Source organism: Hyperolius riggenbachi, chromosome 5 (genome assembly GCF_040937935.1).
Source record: "Hyperolius riggenbachi isolate aHypRig1 chromosome 5, aHypRig1.pri, whole genome shotgun sequence".
Taxonomy (NCBI): Eukaryota; Metazoa; Chordata; class Amphibia; order Anura; family Hyperoliidae; genus Hyperolius; species Hyperolius riggenbachi.
The window spans coordinates 161,015,786-161,034,625 of NC_090650.1; the positions used below are offsets into that span (position 1 = coordinate 161,015,786).

Below are 18,840 nucleotides of genomic sequence, written 5' to 3' on the forward strand. Positions count from 1 at the left end.
CTATCCTATTGTGTATACATGAGGATGATCAATTTTTACTACATTATTTTTCATATTAATTATGGAACTTACATGATAATAACAATAATGTGATCATGAGAAAAGAGAAAAACAGAGAAACACCAAGAGCCCCAATAGTGTAGTTTGTATTGACAAAGGGGATAATGACAAAGAGTAATAGTTGTTATACTCACAAGCATGGGTCACCAATAGGCAACCACTGTAAAGGCAGGTGGGGAGATTATCCTGACCCCACTCAGGAATAAGAAGTCGCTCTCTGTAGATAGTAGAAAAGGGTCGCAACCCTCCACCCAGGGTGGATACAATATTATATAGGAGAGAACAGAGGCGCCAAAAGGATAAAAGGGGTTTTAAATGAGCTTAAAAGCCAAAAATTTGGTAATTAGAGGAGGCAGTGGTGGACTTACCTCCTCCAAGCAGACACAACACGACTGTACATTCAGTCTATTTATTAACGAACTCCAGATAAAACAAGGCAACGCGTTTCACGGGTCAGTGCCCGCTTCCTCAGGCGATAGAAAAAGGAGTTACAGCATCTAGCAAAACAAACAACACTCGGCACCACTGCCGAGAGAGGTGCCGAGTGTTGTTTGTTTTGCTAGATGCTGTAACTCCTTTTTCTATTGCCTGAGGAAGTGGGTACTGACCCGTGAAACACGTTGCTTTGTTTTATCTGGAGTTTGTTAATAAATAGACTGAATGTACAGTCGTGTTGTGTCTGCTTAGAGGAGGTAAGTCCACCACTGCCTCCTCTAATTACCAAATTTTTGGCTTTTAAGCTCATTTAAAACCCCTTTTATCCTTTTGGCGCCTCTGCTCTCTCCTATATAATGAGAAAAGAGAAGTGATTTGTGAAGACATTATCACATTATCATGACCAGCCAGTCAAAGACATTTCCACAATTTTCTCATATGTAAAATTGATGATCTCTATCTATGTGTAGATTCGAAGTCATTTTCAACAATGTAATTGTTTTCACTCTCCAACTATAACCCTACACATTGTCACATGCATACTGCGCTATATGTGTTTGCAGATGAAATTGTGTTCTGTTCTGTTTTATTAGGTTAATAGGCAACAGGCTCCAGCTCTTGTTCATCATGCCTCGGCTCATTCTCAGGCTTGTCCCCCCCCCCCCCCACACACACATACACACATACACACTTCCTCCGGGGCTTGCACTGTGGCTGTTCTGTCCTTGGACATAGAGCTCCAGCCTGGCTATGGAGATCCACTGTAGTGGCATCGAGATAGAAACAGGGAACACCAAAAGCCCCAATAGTGTAATACGTAGTGGATAAGGTGGAAATAAATTCATATTGTTAGATACTCACAAGTCAGGGTCACCAGCAGGCAACCACTGTAGAGGAAGGTGGGGAGATTATCCTGACCCCACTCAGGATTAAGAAGTCGCTCTCTGTAGACAGGAGAAAAGGGTGGCAACCCTCCACCAAGGGTGGACTCGAAATTGTATACAATGAACAGAGGCGCCAAAAGTATAAAATTATATTAAATGAGCTTAAAAACCAACTCAAATGGCAAAAATGAAGGAGGAAGTGGTGGTCTTACCTCCCTCAAGCAGACACGACAACGACTGTGATTCAGACAGTCAAACACATTTATTAGAAACTCACAAAAAAATTTTGCAACGCGTTTCGCAGGCTCAATCCTGCTTCATCAGGCAATACAGGGAGTAGTATCAAGCTGAATAATGAATTTTGAATATTATATAATAACACAATCTTGATTGTGCGAGTGTATTCATGCTTTGGTCTCTGGCATTTTCAGCTTGATACTCCTCCCTGTATTGCCTAATGAAGCGGGATTGAGCCTGCGAAACGCGTTGCAAATTTTTTTGGAGTTTCTAATAAATGTGTTTGACTGTCTCAATCGCAGTCGTTGTCGTGTCTGCTTGAGGGAGGTAAGACCACCATTTTCTCCTTCATGTGGTGGCAACGAGTTTAGTAGGAGGTGGATGGGGCTTTCTGGAGAGGATAAGTGCTGGGCATTTAATCGTCGGGACTATGGCAATACTGACTTGAATAGTGTGGCGAGTAGTGACTCCCCAAGAACTCCATCATGTTAACAAAACATGATATAGAGCCCTTCATGACTGGGTGTAGTTTCTTGCTAGCTTTTAATAGTCACAAAATCTTCACAGGCAATAGCGTCAGGAGTAGTGTTGCTTTAAATGTGTTTAATTAGTCCAAAGTTCAACTGAACAAGTCAAAATGTTTTAATTTTACAGGACCACAAGAAGCATAATACTATATGAGTCAATGGAAAAACAATTGTTTGATCTGCTGCATGTCTATAGAACGTAAAGTTATTAAATCACCTATTGCAAAAAATTAAAAAATATAAAATGCATTATTATAAATGTATATTTCTCTCAGTGAAATATAAATTACTTCAGGTCATCTGAGATGGTTGTGCCCAGGAGGCGGACGATAGGTACCCTTACGACTTTTGTCCCATCAATATAGATTGGTGGTGGATTAGTGGCATGCTTTCTGAAATCAAGATGTACTACCGTAATGTGTTACTAATTGACTACAGAACTCCAGGCACACTATAAGTAAATAATATTATACACATTACATAAAGTTTACAACTTGTGCTTACAAGAAGCAACAATCTATTGTATTCCTATAAAGGGAGCTCAGTTCCAGCACAGGATTATATTGTATTGCAAGATCTATCAAGGTCTGTCTTGTGGAGGGCTCTTGGGTGCTGGTAATGTTATGTGTGTGAGGTCAGTGACCTTCCATGCCACTAAATACAGCCTGTGATCTCTTCTTGTGTTTACCACTTTTAAGGCTTATCTGAAAAATGAAGACTTAAATGTAACTAAGCACCTATTTTAGAAAATATATAAAATGACCCCTGTCTGTATACAATCTCCATCTTCTCCATGGAGAATTACAGTTTTAAGCTCCAATGGTATGCATCCCTGGCCTCCACAATGCATGGTGGAAAATGTAGTCCTTTAATGAGTGTACGTCTTTTGTTCAGTAGACGTACTCACACCTGAAGGACTACTGGCATGCATTGAGGCAGCTGGGAATGCACAACACAGTCACTTCAAATTGCTGCAGCTTTGGGTCTGCCTGAAGAAGATAGATGCACACATAAAGATGAGTGGCTGACAATGTGAATACTGACTAATCAGCATTCAGGTGGATAAACCACCTATTTGTATTGACTTGGCCAAGATTATCACATCTGTGAATGGAACAACGTCCCAATCAAGAGGGTCACATCTGTGGGTTGAACATTGTCCAGACTCCAGTCTCCAAACAAATCTGAGGAGCATGCTAAGGCATTCGACACTGTTCCCCACAAAAGTCTGGTGCAAAAGATGAGGATGCAAGGACTGGGGAAGAGTCTGTGTGCATGGATAGGGAACTGGCTAATGGACAGAAAACAAAGAGTTGTGGTCAATGGATCATACTCAAAATGGGAGACTGTTAGCAGTGGGGTCCCACAGGGGTCTGTACTGGGTCCAGTGCTCTTCAATTTATTTATTAATGACCTAGTGGATACAGTAGTGAGCAATGTTGCTATTTTTGCAGATGATACAAAATTGTGCAGAATCATCAACTCTAAGGAAGATAGTGTTATATTGCAACAGGATCTGGATAGGATGGCTATATGGGCACATACATGGCAGATGAAATTCAATGTTGACAAATGTAAAGTCATGCATTTTGGTCGTACCAATGGTCTAACACCATACAAAATAAATGGGATACAGTTGGGGACATCAAACTTGGAGAAGGACTTAGGAGTACTCATCGACAACAAGTTAAATAATCGTACTCAATGCCAAGCCGCTGCAGCTAAAGCTAACAAAATTTTGGGATGCATTAAAAGGGAAATAAAAACTCGAGATGCTAGCATAATATTGCCCCTGTTTAACTCTCTAGTAAGGCCACATCTGGAATATGGAATTCAGTTCTGGGCACCACATTACAAAAAAGATATTGCAGTTTTAGAGCAGGTGCAGAGACGAGCAACAAAATTGATACGTGGGATGGAAGGTCTCACTTACCAAGAAAGGTTAGATAAACTGGGTTTATTTAGTCTAGAGAAAAGACGCCTTAGAGGAGATCTAATTAACATGTATAAATACATCAGAGGGCAATATAATAGCTTGGCGGATGAGCTTTTTGTCCCTAGGCCTTCTCAAAGGACTAGAGGACATGATCTGCGCATGGAGGAAAAACGTTTTAGCCATTTATTTAGGAAAGGGTTCTTTACAGTAAGAGTGATTAAGATGTGGAATGCATTGCCACAGGAAGTCGTTATGGCAAACTCTATACCTGCATTTAAAGGGGGCTTAGATGCTTTCCTTGCGTTGAATGACATCCATGGCTACAATTACTAGGTAATGCCAATGATGTTAATCCAGGGATTTTATGATCAACAGGGATATGTGAGGGAGCAGGCTGGAGTTGTACTTTGTACTGGTTGAACTCGATGGACGTATGTCTTTTTTCAACCAAAGTAACTATGTAACTATGTAACTATGTAAGTGTTCTTTAGAGTAAAACAGACTTTGGGTGTTCATCAGTGAGTTAAAAAGGTTTTATTTTACAAAAGTAAAAGCACAAGTAACTCACTTCTCAAGGCTCAAAGTGATTGATAATGATTACAGAGCTAACAGAGCCACTCACTGAAACTCACTGCCTATAGAATTCTACGGGGGTGTTCAGATCTTTGCGTTATTCACATTATTCTAACTTGCTGCATTCAGACTTTGAATTAACGAATCTGTTCATTGCAATTCACACTCATTTAAATGTGTGCATTATGCAAGGCACCACTGTGAATCCAGACTTGCCCTATCACACTCAATCAAGCATGGTACTTATATAGCTGGTCATTAAGAACATATTATGTGGCTAAAAATAATTAAATACATTAGAAAAGAAAAGGGAATAAGTATATAGAAACCAAGAAATCAAGTTAACAGCTAAGCCTAGATCAAATTAATTGTCAATCACATTAACCCCTTCCCTACCACCGCCACACTTATCTACACCCCTGTATACTTCATCTCTAGCACAGGGGCATAGATAAGCATCTATTGCGGTGAATGGCCGCTGTGTGCGCCCTTGTTTGCTCCCGAGCTCGCTCACATGCGCGTTCTCAACGTTAGTGGGGAGATCAATGAATGAGAACCGTGTTCCTATTCATTGATCTAAGTCCCCGTATCAATGATCGCCAGCAACAATGAGATGACTGTGGCATTGTAACAAATACAGTAACACAGCCACACGTTATTTGCCATTTGTGTACTAACAACATGCACAGGAAGAAAATGCAAGAGGACATATTGTGGCCCAACAGTAAAATTACATGTACAAACATTTTTTTTTTTTAATAAAAAGGCACATAAATACCATTAGAATTTATCCTGTACCTCGCACACTCTCCCATAGTAACCCAAATTAAATATTTGCATATATTAAAAAAATTGCAATTAAAAAAAGTATAAATAAATAGTTACATTAGGGACTGATTTTTTTTAATAAGTATGTCATGGGGGTATATTACTGTTATTTTTGAAATTATGGGCTTGTAATTAGTGATAGTACTAGAATAATCTTTTCAACATTGTTATAACCGTGACAAATGGGAAATAAAATGTGCGGATTTTATTCACTGTAGAGCAAAATGTACCACCCAAAGAAAGCCTAATTGGTAGCAAAAAAAAGAAGCTATAGATAATTTCTTTGTCATAAGTGGCTATAAATGTATTGGTGAATGAATGGGAGAAGTGCTGACAGGTGAAAATTGCTCTGGTACAGAAGGGGAAAAAACCCTTAGTAGGGAAATGGTTAAGTTGTTGTTCATGCTTAATTTGGACAAGACTGAGCTTCTAATATTCCCACCCCGCACAACTGCATCCCTCCCAGATCTGCACGTCACTATTGAAAATACTACTATCCACCCTACCTCCCAAGCCCGCTGTCTAGGCGTTACTCTGGACTCTGAACTTTCCTTTACAGCCCACATTCAAAGTATTGCCAGATCCTGCAACTTCCACCTCCGCAACATCTCCAAGATCCGCTCCTACCTGTCCCGACACCACTAAACTTCTTATCCACGCCCTTGTCATCTCCCGCCTAGACTACACCAATTCTCTTTTGTCTGGCCTCCCCTCTAACCGTACTGCCCCACTTCAATTGGTAATGAATGCGGCAGCCAGACTGATACATTCTTCTCACCGCAGCGCCTCTACAACTCCGCTCTGTAAAGCACTACACTGGCTCCCCATCAGCTTTAGGATCAATTCAAAATCCTGTGCTTGGCCTTCAAATCAGTGCACAAGACCTGCCCGTCCTACATCTCTGATCTGGTCCACAGGCACATACCAGCCCGCCCCCTCCGATCCTCCAATGACCTGCGCCTAGTCGCACCACGCATAACTCAGTCACATGCACGATTGCAGGACTTCACCACGGCTGCCCCTACTCACTGGAACTCACGCCCACCAGCTGTCAGACTTGCCCCCACCTTTAATACCTTCAAACAAGCTCTCAAGAATCACCTCTTCACGCTCGCATACCCCCCTACACCAGCACCATAATATGTTCTGTTAGACACCCTCTCAAAAGATGCACCTATTGTCTCCACCCCACCCTTTAGATTGTAAGCCTCTGGCAGGGCCCTCCTCCCTAATGTATCCAGCTTGATTATGCAATCTTACTCACAACCACCCCTCTTGTATACTCAAATAGTCTCTATTTTGACCTATGACACTGAATTGTTATAAAATCATTTGCATGATCTTGATTTGTTGTGAGTTTCCGTATGTTCTACCTGTATGTTAACCCATTTATCTATTGTGCAGTGCTGCATAATATGTTGGCGCTTTATAAATACAATAAATAATAATAATAATAATAATAACATTTTTTTAAAAAATGCTTGGTCTCAATGCACTCTTTCCCAAGTGGATAGCTCAAATAGGTATGCCAGCCTATGCAATAGGGAGACTTTCTGGATACACAGGTTGGGAATGTCGTGCCTTTTTTATGGAAATATGGTCCTTAATATATACAGTATATACAGTAGTTTTGATTTGTGTGCATAGTTAGACATTTATGTATATGTGGAACACTTTAAAGGACTACTGTAGGGGGGTAGGGGGGAAAAAGAGTTGAACTTACCTGGGACTTCTAATGGTCCCCCCCAGACGTCCTGTGCCCATGCAGACACTCACTGATGCTCCGGTCCCCGCCTCCTTGTGCTTCTGTTGAAGGCTAGAAATTTGACTACATTCTCCCAGCCAATCCCTTACCTTGAAGATAATCCCTGATTGTGTGAGTGCTTTCATTGCTGTCCCCCCCCCCCCCCCCCTGACTGTGCGCTGCTGCACCTGTCATCTCTGCACCCCCGTCAGACTTCAGATCAGTGCGACCGAAGTGAGGAGAGGATACACAGTTCCTGTGTTGCCGCACTACACATGCAGGAAGTGACCGATTACATCACTTCTGCATGTGCAGCGATCCGCATCACTGGGTACTGTGCGCCCTCTCTTCACTTAGGTTGCGCTAATCTGATGGGTATGCAGCGATGACGAGGGCATCAGCAGCAGCGCACAGTCAGGGGGAGGCAGCTATGGTGGGGCAGCATGGGGGCAGGCATGGAACCCATGGTGCTCTGGGCACCCATGGCATCAGCCATGCCTGCACCCCTCAAAATATGCCACTGGGCTGCCGCAACGTTCACACCAATCAGCGTGGAGCGGTCGGCAGGCGGTTAAGGCAAGAAGCATTCTAAGTGCAAGCCAGCGTCCTTGTGTTCCACTTTCTGTCTCCTCCCCTTCTCTATTCCCAGTTATCCTCCACTCCAATGCCTTCCAGCATTCCTTCTTCATGGCCATCACCACAGATTCAACGATCCATCCCAGAAATGTTTGAGAAGAAAAAAATATGTCGTCAAGTTACCTTCTTGCCCAACGTCTGACTACTGGCTTGTTGGAACTGCAAGCCCGCCAGCTTTTACCAGCTGGTAGAAACAGAGGCTTTTAAAAAAAATTGTAGGTATTACTGCACCACAGTGGAAGGTACCGGGAAGAAGATATTTTTCTGTGTCTGGCATCCCAGAGCTGTACAGGGATGTGCTACAGCAGGTCAACCAATGTCTGGCACACAGCACGCATGGCACATGTGTTATATCTGATTGTGGAATCCAGGATGTCCTGAAGCAGGCCAGGGAAGTGCCTGGACATTTCTGATGATCATACACGGCCATGGCTCGCCTTGCCAAGATTCAGTGGCAATTCAAAATGCCTGTGAGACACCTTATTTGCAACATCCCTACCAGATGGCATTCCACCTAGCTCATGTTGGATTGGCTGTACCAGCAGCAACATGTTGTTAATGAGTACTTGTGTGCACTGGCTAGTTGGACAGTCTCTGGGGAGATGGCAATGGGTGCTCATCCGCGAATCCTGCAGACTGCTGTGTCCTTTTGAAAACACCAGAAATCTGGTCAGTCACAGCATAGGCAGCATCATTAATATCATGCTATTCATCTTTTTTCTGGAGCATGCCATGCCCCATGTCCTTGTTCAGGCCCTGGATGAGCTGGAGCATGAAGAAGAGGGAGATAAGTTTTCGCTGTTGCCATTTGAAGAGGGGCCAATTGGCTTTATTCCCCCCCAAAAAATGATTATTATTATTATTACTACCCTGTGGCATGCCAGATACTCCAGGGTCTCATGTCCTCCCTGGCCACAGGCACAGCTTTCCTACTCCGTCTGCCACTACCCAGTATGTTGCTTACTACTACTTAGCTTGACTTATTTCCCAAAAATATGTTATTATTATTCTAGCCCCTGTGTCATATGGAGGCTGAAAGTCAAATATTTAGCCGGCAGGAAATCGACCAATTTTTATGGCCTCTGTTTCATACAGAGGCTGAATGTCAAATATTTATTTGGCAGGTAACTGCTCATTTTTTTCTGGCCTCACCTGTGGCTGCTTTTTAGGGAGGTAGCAGCAGTGGACATACTAAAGACATTTATTACAAAAATCTAGAAACCATATGTGATTTTTGGCATTTACACATGAAAAAGGCTTTTGCATAAAATATATAATTTGTGCAGAATATTTTGCCCTTGATCCACCACCACCACCATACCACTATCCGGGTTTGTACGCCAGCGGGTTACCCCAATATCTGGGGAACACTTTGTACACCCTTTGTAAAGAAATTGTGACTGCGGAGATGACAAGGTTTCAGAAGTTTGCCGTGCTATTAAAATCAATATGGGTCACAGCAAACTATCGTGGTCAAGTTTGAGGACACGTTCACGAACACGAAATCATGATGTTTGGCCATCCTTACTACTGTTTAGCTACATGCACTGAAGGAGAGACTGTAAAAACCACCCACATAAGGAGGAAGCTTAGTGTTTAGAGCTTGGTTCAGGCAACTGACTGTGACTGGTTTTTGAGTCTCCGTGACTGTTGTTTGGAGGGTTCTGGCCAGGGTATCGTCGGGGCACAGTATGGTTTATATTAAGAGGAGCGGGAGTGCCAGAACCTTTACTTTTCATCTGTTTGAACTTTCTACACTCTATAGGGAATGGTGTTATGAAGTGCTTGGATTCAGGGAGGTCTGGCCATGTACAAGTGTTTCCCTTTTGCTACTTGAAGTTTTATATATTGCCCCACTAGTTACCCACTTTCTGAATTGCCCCTGATGGCAGCAAAAGGCTGAAACTAATCAGGAAGTGGGCAAGTTTTATGGTTGTATTACGTTATTCACTTTATTTGTGATTCATTTAAGGCAATTTGATGCACTTTGGGTCCTATTTGCAGGAACCCACACTGTAAGTGCATATGTTCTTGAACAATGATTGTTTTCTGTTGAATAAATGTTTTATCTTTGAGAGCTTAGGACCTGATACCACATTACTGTTCATTTATTTGTAAGGTGGATGCCACATGTGAGCTTATTAGTTGTTTTGCGCGCTGGGTGGCTTCAGGTCATTGGTTAAATGCTAAGGTTATTGGATATCATTGTACCTTTTGGATGGCGTAAAATAATCATCATTGTGAAGCGCTATCACTTTGTCTACTGGTTTCCACTATTATACAGTAGCTGCTTCTTGGCATAAAAGTGGCCTAAGTGTAGACCAATTGAAAACCTGGCTAGGGTGTTCTTTAAAAAAAAAAAAAAAATATAATAGATGATTCTTTACCTAGATTTTACATATGTGTTTAAACCTACTAATCTGAAAGCTGAACATCTCCGCATATTGAAAAAATCCTAATGGTGAAGCACTGCAGCAGTATGGTATTGGTCCTTGTTCTTTTATGCCTTTACGCCTAGGCATGTAAGGTTTGCTATTAAACCGTTTCTACTGACAAAGTCAAAACTTTTTTTTCCTGAGTACCTTCTGAGACCCGTGACCTCACCACTGTCAACAACACAAAGGCCCTTTCTCTATTTTTTTCGTAACCCTCTGGGGGCTTGATTCACAAAGCGGTGCTAAGTATTAGCACGACCGTGAAAAGTCCCTCAGCACGGCTAAAGTTCCTGAGCGCGTGCTGCGCGGTTCGGCAAAAATGTTGCATGGTGCGGCGTTAACGTCGTATCGTTACCGTGCGAACGGCGTGAGGTTAACGGTGCACCATGGAAGGTTTTTGGCGCACCACACAATGTTTTCGGCACGCTGCGTAGCACAGGATCAGTAATTGCTTTGGGCGTGCTAACCTTGCTAGCACCCTAGTTTGCATGCCCAAAGTCTTTAGGCATGCTAACTAGGTTAGCACCGCTTTGTGAATCAGGCCCCAGGCCTTTTTTTTTTTTTTTTTTTGCCCCTTTCTCACTCTTATTTGGCCACCTCTCCTAAGTAGTAACATTAGAGGTGTTGAGGCTATATCGACCTGTATAATATATTACCGACCATTATAATATAATGCTATACTTTGGAGAGTGTATAACAATGTTGCTTTGTTAATCGTATTAGTATTTGTTGTTGGCTAATTAAAGTACAGAGAGTTGAAGATTACTTTATGATGCTGTTAGGAGAATGAAATAGTATCCTGATGATTGTCAACATATATTGTGTATGTATTATTATCTTCCTGGTGTACTGTATTGTTTAAAGGGACCCTGAGCGGTACATAAATCGAAACATTTGGAATTACCTGGGGCTTCCTCCAGCCCCTCATAGCCCGCAAGGTTCTCCGGCATCCTATTCTTCCCTCTCCTCCAGATGGTGGCGGCTCCAGTAATTGCCAACTCTTGAGTATACTTGTAAAGTTGTGCGTGTGCGCCCCCCCACCGGCCTCGTGTCATCACGCCAGTTGCCGTAAGCCTCCTGCGCATGCGCAGTTCTCTAAAGTTTGAACTGCGCATATGCAGGAAGATTACGAAAACCACTGTGATGACGTGGTGGGGGATGCGCATCTGCAACTTTACCTGTGAGTCGCCAACTACCAGAGTCGCCACTGTCCCGAGCAGAGGAAAGAAGAGGATGCCTGGGGACCTTGCGGGCTACAGGGGGGGAGGAATTACAGTGGGTTGCAAAAGTATTCGGCCCCCTTGAAGTTTTCCACATTTTGTCACATTACTGCCACAAACATGCATCAATTTTATTGGAATTCCACGTGAAAGACCAATACAAAGTGGTGTACATGTGAGAAGTGGAACGAAAATCAAACATGATTCCAAACATTTTTTACAAACAAATAACTGCAAAGTGGGGTGTGCGTAATTATTCGGTCCCCTGAGTCAATACTTTGTAGAACCACCTTTTGCTGCAATTACAGCTGCCAGTCTTTTAGGGTATGTCGCTACCAGCTTTGCACATCTAGAGACTGAAATCCTTGCCCATTCTTCTTTGCAAAACAGCTCCAGCTCAGTCAGATTAGATGGACAGCGTTTGTGAACAGCAGTTTTCAGATCTTGCCACAGTTTCTCGATTGGATTTAGATCTGGACTTTGAATGGGCCATTCTAACACATAGATATGTTTTGTTTTAAACAATTCCATTGTTGCTCTGGCTTTATGTTTAGGGTCATTGTCCTGCTGGAAGGTGAACCTCCGCCCCAGTCTCAAGTCTTTTGCAGTCTCCAAGAGGTTTTCTTCCAAGTTTGCCCTGTATTTGGCTCCATCCATCTTCCCCTCAACTCTGACCAGCTTCCCTGTCCCTGTTGAAGAGGTGCACACTCCGAGCATGATGCTGCCACCACCATATTTGACAGTGGGGGTGGTGTGTTCAGAGTGATGTGCAGTGTTAGTTTTCTGCCACACATAGCGTTTTGCATTTTGGCCAAAAAGTTCCATTTTGGTCTCATCTGACCAGTGCACCTTCTTCCACATGTTTGCTGTGTCCCCCACATGGCTTGTGGCAAGCTGCAAACGGGACTTCTTATGCTTTCTGTTAACAATGCCTTTCTTCTTGCCACTCTTCCATAAAGGCCAACTTTGTACAGTGCATGACTAATAGTTGCCCTATGGACAGAGTCTCCCACCTGAGCTGTAGATCTCTGCAGCTCGTCCAGAGTCACCATGGGCCTCTTGACTGCATTTCTGATCAGCGCTCTCCTTGTTCGGCCTGTGAGATTAGGTGGAGGACCTTGTCTTGGTAGGTTTACAGTTGTGCCATACTCCTTCCATTTCTGAATGATCGCTTGAACAGTGCTCCTTGGGATGTTCAAGGCTTTGGAAATATTTTTGTAGCCTAAGCCTGCTTTAAATTTCTCAATAACTTGATCCCTGACCTGTCTTGGACCTGTCTTGTGTGTTCTCTGGACTTCACGGTGTTGTTGCTCCCAATATTCTCTTAGACAACCTCTGAGGCCCTCACAGAGCAGCTGTATTTGTACTGACATTAGATTACACACAGGTGCACTCTATTTAGTCATTAGCACTCATCAGGCAATGTCTATAGGCAACTGACTGTACTCAGATCAAAGGGGGCCCGAATAATTATGCACACACCACTTTGCAGTTATTGATTTGTAAAAAATGTTTGGAATCATGTATGATTTTCGTTCCACTTCTCATGTGTACACCACTTTGTGTTGGTCTTTCATGTGGAATTCCAATAAAATTGATTCATGTTTGTGGCAGTAATATGACAAAATGTGGAAAACTTCAAGGGGGCCGAATACTTTTGCTTGGCTGGAGGAAACCCCAGGTGTAGACCAAATTTTAATTTTATGTACCACTCAGGGTCCCTTTAAAGTTTTCAATAAAATATTGAAATAGAGAAAAAAGACATCCATCCATCGAGTTCAACCAGGAAAATAAATAAAAATTAGGTGCAACACTATCCTGCACCCTTATATATCCCAGTTGATCCAGGGGTAGGAAAAAAATAAATAAAACCCTTACAAGGCTTGGGTCAATTAGCCTTTAAAGGGAAAAATCAAATCCTTCACGACTTCAGGTGGCAACCATATAAAAGTTCTGGGTCAACTCCACCAGGAATAACCTAGTAATAGTCGCTGTGGATGTCCTTCAATGCAAATAAAGCATCCAGGACTCTTTTGAATGTAGACATAAAATTTGCCATAACTACTTCCTGTGGTAAAATATTCCACAACTTAAACATTCTTTTTACTGTTAAAGTGGAATTAAACTCAAAATAAAAAAATAGCAAAATGAAAAAAGTTCCTGTTTTACAGGCTAAACAAAGCATCATTTTGGCCTGTCTTCTAAAAGACAGACACTTATATTGCGCTTTTCTCCTGGTGGACTCAAAGCGCCAGAGCTGCAGCCACTAGGACGCGCTCTATAGGCTCTATAGGCTCTATAGAGCTCTATAGGCTCTATAGGCAGTAGCAGTGTTTAGGGAGACTTGCCTAAGGTCTCCTGCTAAATAGGTGCTGGCTTACTGAACAGGCAGAGCAGATATTCGAACCCTGGTCTCCGGTGTCAGAGGCATAGTTAGAAACTCACTATATTATACATGGATTCTAAGATGGCTGCAGAAGAGACAAAATGGCTGCTGACAGTGTATATACTTATGCTTATGCTTAAAATTCCTTACAGAGCCCTTAACCATTACACCATCCAGCCACTGCTACCTGTTTCCTTCTCAATACTGATAAGATCCAAAGCTGTGGAGGAGTCACTGGGACTTTTTTTCCCAATGCCTGCAATTTGAGACTTGAACTCACAGTAAGTGGTCAGTGTTGCATAAAGTGCCTATGACAGAGGCACTTTATGCACCACTGACCACTGACTGTTTATACCCCTGTCTATTGCCTGATGAAGCGGGTTACACCTGCGAAACGCGTTGCAGCTTTTTTTGGGAGTATAGAATACATTTATGTCTTTTCGAAACTGACAGTTATTGTGTCTGCTTCTTGGAGGTAAGGCACTGCCTCCCAAGCATTTTTAAAAAGTTTTTAGTGAAATTTTATCCTGTTGGTGCATTTGTTCTCTATTACAAAGTATTGTGTCCACCCCTGGTGGAGGGTTGATCTATCCCCTTTTTTTCCAATCTACAGAGAGCGACAGGTCTAATCTCCTCACCTGCATTTACAGTGGTTGCCTGGATGGTAACCCTGGTTTGAGAGTATCTATTCTCACACCTCAAAATCCAGTGCATACTACACTATATTAGGCTCTCGGTGTTCCTTTATATTACACTTGAGAACATTATTTGCAAAGCAGTATTTAGCCCCCAGTAAAGGTAACCAGGAATTGGTGCTCCCAATATAGGTAGCCAGGTATAGTTGCCCCAGTTTGGGTAGCCTGGTATTAAGTATGGGCTTAAATTCAGCTAAGGGTGATCCGGATAGTAGCTATCCGGATTCACCCAGTAATGCTGTGCGGGGGGGGGTCAAACTCACCTGTCTGACGTCTTCCTAGGTATGTCCCTCGGCGCCTCCCACGATGCAACCTGGAAGGAGGAAGTGTTTGTAGTCACGTGACCGCCGAGTGGAGCGCATCGTGGGAGGCGCCGAGGGACATACCTAAGAAGACATCAGACAGGTGAGATTGACCCCCCCCCCACCCCGCACAGCATTACTGGGTGAATCCGGATAGCTACTATCCGGATCACCCTTAGCCGAATTTAAGCCCATGCCTGCCTGCTATAGTTGCCCCCAGTATAGGTAGGCAGGTATAGGTGCCCCCGTATGGGTAGCTGGGTATAGAAGTCCCCAGTATAGGTAACCAAGTATATGTGTCCCAGTATAGGTAGCCAGCTATAGGCGCCCTAGTATATGTAGCCAGGCATGGATGCCCCTGTATAGGTAGCAAGTCATAGGTGGCCCAGTGTAGGTAACCAGCTATAGGTGCCCCAGTATAGGAAGCCAGCTATAGGTGCCACAGTATAGTTAGCCAGGCATAGGTGCCCCCAGTATAGGTAACCAGCTATGGGTGCCACCTCCACCCTTGGCTGGGGGATTACAGTGAAGGAGGGAGGGATCAGCAGCATGCTAGGACTCAGCCGCGGTGAAGGAGGTCCCAACTCCTCCCTCCCTACTCTCAGGTCCCCCTCCATTGCTGAAATGTATGAGCGGTTGGGAAGCGTAAGTGGAAACTGACCTTCCAGTCTCCAAGGGGTTATGACCTACCGCTGGGCTCCTCTTTCTCTAGTGCCTCTTACTACTTATGCTAATCAAGCAGTAGTAAGAGGCACTAGAGAGATTTCTCTAGTGCCTCTTACTACTTCTGCTAATCAAGAAGTAGTAAGAGGCACTAGAGAGAGAGGAGCCCGGCAGTACATCATCCCCGCTTTGGAGCCCTTAAGGTGAGTTTTCACTTACTGTTTCCTGATGCTCATACATTTCAGCAATGGAGGGGGACACTAGGAGAAGGAGGGCGGAGTCAGGAACCCCTCCCCGTGGCTGAGTCCCAGCATGCTGATGCTCTCCCCTCTTTCACTGCGCCCCCTCCCTCACTGTTTCCTGGGTGGTATACCAGCCCCCCCACCCCTCCCCCCACCCAGAAAGGAGGCAAGATAGCCAGGAAACTGGTATTGCTTAAAAGGAAATACATATGGCAGCTCCATATCCCTCTTGCTTCAGTTATCTATTGAGATGAAATGGGACCCTAGGCAAGATAGCAGTTTTTGCACACCGCTGATTGTCACCTGGATATTTTAGTAAGAATAAGTGGGGGTTAGCATTATATTGCGCTTTCCTCCTGGTGAACTCAAAGCCCCTGAGCTGCAGCCACTAGGATGCACTCAGTAGGCAGTAGCAGTGTTAGTCTAGCCCAAAGACTACTTACTGAATAGGTACTGGCTTACTGAAGAGGAAGAGCTGAGATTAGAACACATGTCACCTGTGGCAGAGCCCATAACCATTACACTATCCAGTAATATGCCTGGGCTTTGGAAAAGCTTTTGATGGCGTTCCCTACAACAGTATGGTGCTGAAACAGATGATGCAAGGGAGAATGTGTGCATGTGTACAGAGAACTGGCTAACAGACAGATGGCCGTGAGTGACAGTAAATGGCAGACGTGTAACAAAAGCCCCGGTGACCCCGCCAACTGTGGGAATGGGGGTGGGGGGGAAGGCTAGGGCCCCTGCTTTTCCTCCCTTTCCTCTAGCACAAAGTACAGCAGAATGTATATTTACATATATGTACATATAAGACAGAGGCGCTTGGCCATGCTACAGACCCGTTGGCCATGCTACAGACCCGTTTTTGTATTCTCCAATCTATTGCCTGATGAAGCAGAGTTGAGACCTGTGAAACGCGCTGCACTTTTTGGAGTATCTAATAAATGTTACTGTGAATCATAGAGATGTCTCAGTCTGTGATTTTCTACGAGGGAGGTAAGTCCACCAAAACGTCCCCCTTTTAAACTGTTTTTAAACACTTTTATCCTATTTTGGCGCCTCTGTTTATTTATTTATTATTTATTTATTGTATTTATAAAGCGCCAACATTTTACGCAGCGCTGACCTATATGTACATACAGTGGAGGAAATAATTATTTGACCCCTCACTGATTTTGTAAGTTTGTCCAATGACAAAGAAATGAAAAGTCTCAGAACAGTATCATTTCAATGGTGGGTTTATTTTAACAGTGGCAGATAGCACATCAAAAGGAAAATCAAAAAATAACCTTAAATAAAAGATAGCAACTGATTTGCATTTCATTGAGTGAAAGAAGTTTTTGAACCCCTACCAACCATTAAGAGTTCTGGCTCCCACAGAGTGGTTAGACACTTCTACTCAATTAGTCACCCTCATTAAGGGCACCTGTCTTAACTAGTCACCTGTATAAAAGACACCTGTCCACAGAATCAATCAATCAAGCAGACTCCAAACTCTCCAACATGGGAAAGACCAAAGAGCTGTCCAAGGATGTCAGAGACAAAATTGTAGACCTGCACAAGGCTGGAATGGGCTACAAAACCATTAGCAAGAAGCTGGGAGAGAAGGTGACAACTGTTGGTGTGATTGTTCGAAAATGGAAGGAGCACAAAATGACCATCAATCGACCTCGCTCTTGGGCTCCACGCAAGATCTCACCTCGTGGGGTTTCAATGGTTCTGAGAAAGGTGAAAAAGCATCCTAGAACTACACAGGAGGAGTTAGTGAATGACCTCAAATTAGCAGGGACCACAGTCACCAAGAAAACCATTGGAAACACATTACACCGCAATGGATTAAAATCCTGCAGGGCTCGCAAGGTCCCCCTGCTCAAGAAGGCACATGTGCAGGCCCGTCTGAAGTTTGCCAATGAACACCTGAATGATTCTGTGAGTGACTGGGAGAAGGTGCTGTGGTCTGATGAGACCAAAATAGAGCTCTTTGGCATTAACTCAACTCGCTGTGTTTGGAGGAAGAAAAATGCTGCCTATGACCCCCAAAACACCGTCCCCACCGTCAAGCATGGGGGTGGAAACATTTTGCTTTGGGGGTGTTTTTCTGCTAAGGGCACAGGACAACTTAATAGCATTAACGGGAAAATGGACGGAGCCATGTATCGTGAAATCCTGAACGACAACCTCCTTCCCTCTGCCAGGAAACTGAAAATGGGTCGTGGATGGGTGTTCCAGCACGACAATGACCCAAAACATACAGCAAAGGCAACAAAGAAGTGGCTCAAGAAGAAGCACATTAAGGTCATGGAGTGGCCTAGTCAGTCTCCGGACCTTAACCCAATAGAAAACCTATGGAGGGAGCTCAAGCTCAGAGTTGCACAGAGACAGCCTCGAAACCTTAGGGATTTAGAGATGATCTGCAAAGAGGAGTGGACCAACATTCCTCCTAAAATGTGTGCAAACTTGGTCATCAATTACAAGAAACGTTTGACCTCTGTGCTTGCAAACAAGGGTTTTTCCACTAAGTATTAAGTCTTTTATTGTTAGAGGGTTCAAAAACTTATTTCACTCAATGAAATGCAAATCAGTTGCTATCTTTTATTTAAGGTTATTTTTTCGATTTTCCTTTTGATGTGCTATCTGCCACTGTTAAATAAACCTACCATTGAAATGATACTGTTATGAGACTTTTCATTTCTTTGTCATTGGACAAACTTACAAAATCAGTGAGGGGTCAAATAATAATTTCCTCCACTGTATATTTACTTGCTTTCATCGTGTATGGTGTCCTCTTCTTCCTGGGAGCCATTTGCTCTATGCTGCCCTCCTAGCTCCCAATTACATTACATGACTTACCAGGAAAGGTTAGATAAACTGGGCTTATTTAGTCTGGAGAAAAGATGCCTTAGATGAGATCTATGTAACATGTATAAATACATCAGAGGGCAATATAAAAGCTTGGTGGATGAGCTTTTTGTCCCTCTGCTTTTACAAAGGACTAGGGGACATGATCTGCGCATGGAGAAAAGACGCTTTAGCCATT

At 43.4% G+C, this 18,840-nt stretch overlaps 1 protein-coding gene across 5 annotated transcripts in view; it reads right to left on the reverse strand.

Moving 5' to 3' along the window:
- AMPH (amphiphysin) overlaps positions 1–18,840 on the reverse strand; it is a 1,183,179-nt gene that overhangs the window by 108,565 nt on the left and 1,055,774 nt on the right. The gene's annotated exons all lie outside the window — the stretch shown is intronic.